Source organism: Salmo trutta, unplaced genomic scaffold (genome assembly GCF_901001165.1).
Source record: "Salmo trutta unplaced genomic scaffold, fSalTru1.1, whole genome shotgun sequence".
Lineage (NCBI taxonomy): Eukaryota > Metazoa > Chordata > Actinopteri > Salmoniformes > Salmonidae > Salmo > Salmo trutta.
In genome coordinates this window covers 30,001-32,500 of record NW_021822134.1, presented here as the reverse complement: position 1 = coordinate 32,500, position 2,500 = coordinate 30,001, and the positions used below count along the sequence as shown (strand labels likewise).

At 41.7% G+C, this 2,500-nt stretch overlaps 1 protein-coding gene across 1 annotated transcript in view; it reads left to right on the top strand.

Annotated features, from left to right (window-relative positions):
* Positions 1-980: 980 nt before the first annotated feature.
* LOC115180694 (prospero homeobox protein 1-like) overlaps positions 981-2,500 on the top strand; it is a gene marked incomplete at its 3' end in the record, with an annotated part of 28,516 nt that continues 26,996 nt past the window's right edge. Inside the window, 1 exon segment of the mRNA XM_029742910.1 lies at positions 981-1,112.

Genomic DNA, 2,500 nt, shown 5'->3' with positions numbered 1-2,500 from the left:
ATGCAGGCTTTATAAAGTACATGTTACATAAACTAAACTAAATAGTTTTCTGTCTTGTCGGAGCCGTGGTGCGCGCGGTCAATGGAGACACGGAAATACAAACGGCGATTGTTCACTGTTCAATCAATCAATAACATTTTATTTAGTCATTTTCACACTAAAAACACGTGTCACAAAGTGCTTTGCAGTGGCAAGGAAACTGATAATGACTCTTATGTTTTAATTGTGCTTTTATATATTCTATTCTATTCTGTTCTAGATTTTTCTAAAGGCACAAGAGGTCCCCCAGGTCGAATGTACTGTCAGGACAAACCGGTCACACAGGGGTCTTATTCCCGCATATAAACTAAACTGTTTTCACTCATTGTGACCGATACGCGAGGGGGGGGGGGAAATTAAGAAAAGTGACTCAATTGTAATTAAATAGGCCTATAGATAAATAGGGTATCATATCAAACGACCAAATTGTTGATGTTTCAGATTAAATCCAATGTGGTGACCAACCATTATTCTATACTTAACAATAAGAGGTTTCCCTAAATACAATAGATGAATAAAATGAATATCTCCTTCCACATTTCCCCCTGTCTGCATATAGCATTGGGGGAATGTGCTTGTTCGCTGGACCGGTCTCCTCTCCATGGTCTCCGGTGTGAAGTTAAAGGCGTTTTGTGTTCCTTCTCAAATCCGGCGGACGTTTCTTATTGGTCAGGTGAGGACTTTGCATCACTCCTGCTGATGACGCAGCCCGTGTCTTCGCGCATCCCGGCGTCTTTAAGTGATTCTTGTTGCTCTACGAGCCGCTTCGGCATGAGACTAGCAGTCCGACCGTGGTGAGAGAAACAACACACTAACATTTCCCTGCTCTGAAGGAGAGTGGCGCAAAAGAGCTACCTCTCTCTCTCTCTCTTTCTCTCTCTCTCTTTCTTTCTCTCTCTCTCTCTCTCTCTCTCTCTCTCTCTCTCTCTCTCTCTCTCTCTCTCTCTCTCTCTCTCTCCGCTCTTGGCTGTCCAGAGAAATTACAATATTCATCATACCTGTGAACGACCGACTCTGTTTTCTGTATTTGACTATTTGCTAAGAAGATCAATTTTCACACCTGACGTTACAGAGTAAGTAACCTTTCATGCACACACTCACATGCGCGTGTGTGCATGCGTGTACGTGTGTGCGTGTGCGTGTGTGTGCGTGTGCGTGTGCGTGTGTGTGTGCGAAGCTGTATAGTGAGATGACTTTCAATACCCTGTCTGCGGTTAGGTTATGGCCGGTGTGTTTTTTGCTTCATCTGTAGCATATCAGACTGAGAGAGAGCTCTGTTAGGATATAACTTACGCTTCCATTTTAGAAACTATTTGTAAGTATCAATTTATCCTTTTTTAAAGTCTTCTTTAACCTATCCTACTTTGTTAAACTTTGCGCGAGTTCGGTTACGTTCCGATTAGAGACGGTTGTTGATTTTTTTGAGCTTGGAGAGAGAGAGAGAGATAAACATATTTGCTTTACTTCCTCTTTAATAGAAAAGTTCTGTTGTCTTTTTAGTCTTATTCACATGATGTTCTCCCGATCCATTCTCTGTTATTTAGTGTTATTTCCTAGGATAACGGATTTGTTTGTTATTTGCATGGATTTGCGCGCTTCAGGTCCCCCTTTTGACCAGCTATCTGCATCTTGTTTATCTCCGCAGCCTTGGTGCGCTGCTAGACTAGCTGACCATTTTCTTTTCTGCTACTCTACAATCATTCTGTGTGTGATGGGAAGTTGTGTTACAATGTAACATTCGCCTGTAAATTGTCATGATCTTATTTATCACGTCCATGTATTTCTGTTGTAAAATCACTTCTCCTTTCCTGTCTGTGGTAACAGCTGCTGGCTATTGTTGCTACGTTCATATGTTTTCTGAGCTCATGTCTGTTTGATGGCGTCAAATTCTGCCGATTTGTTGCCTATTTTCTTGGGCGTTTTACATTTGACACTATTGTACGCCTAGTTTTTGAAATATTCTTTTTAAACAGCAAGTTGTCAACCATAAAAAGGTGAACCAATGTGACAATTTGCGACAGAGAAACTGTCTATAAGACTCAATCCACTGAACACACACTGGTTGATTCAACGTTCATTTCAATTCAAATTATATTAAAACCAACGTGGAATAGACGTTCATTTCAGATCTGTTCCCGGTGGGAATTGCTTTGTTTAGCTACGGACGGTCGGTGTTTTGTCTATAGACTGTATCACCGTTTTCTGTTGCTTTTCTGACAAGTATTTCCTAAGAGGAAACGCTGCCTTCTCTTTGCCTCGGGCTCTGGGAGTCGATGGCAGGTGCATCGGACAAAGGCTACTGGCGGTAGTCAAAGTGGTCCTAACGTCGTGTTTACGTCGTGTTCACACGATGTAGATATATTATCCGCATCGCACACCTCGGATGGTATAGAGAGAATACTTTGGTTGATGTGGATTGTAATATGGATTAGCCTAGTTATGCTTATTGTTATAGTTACAG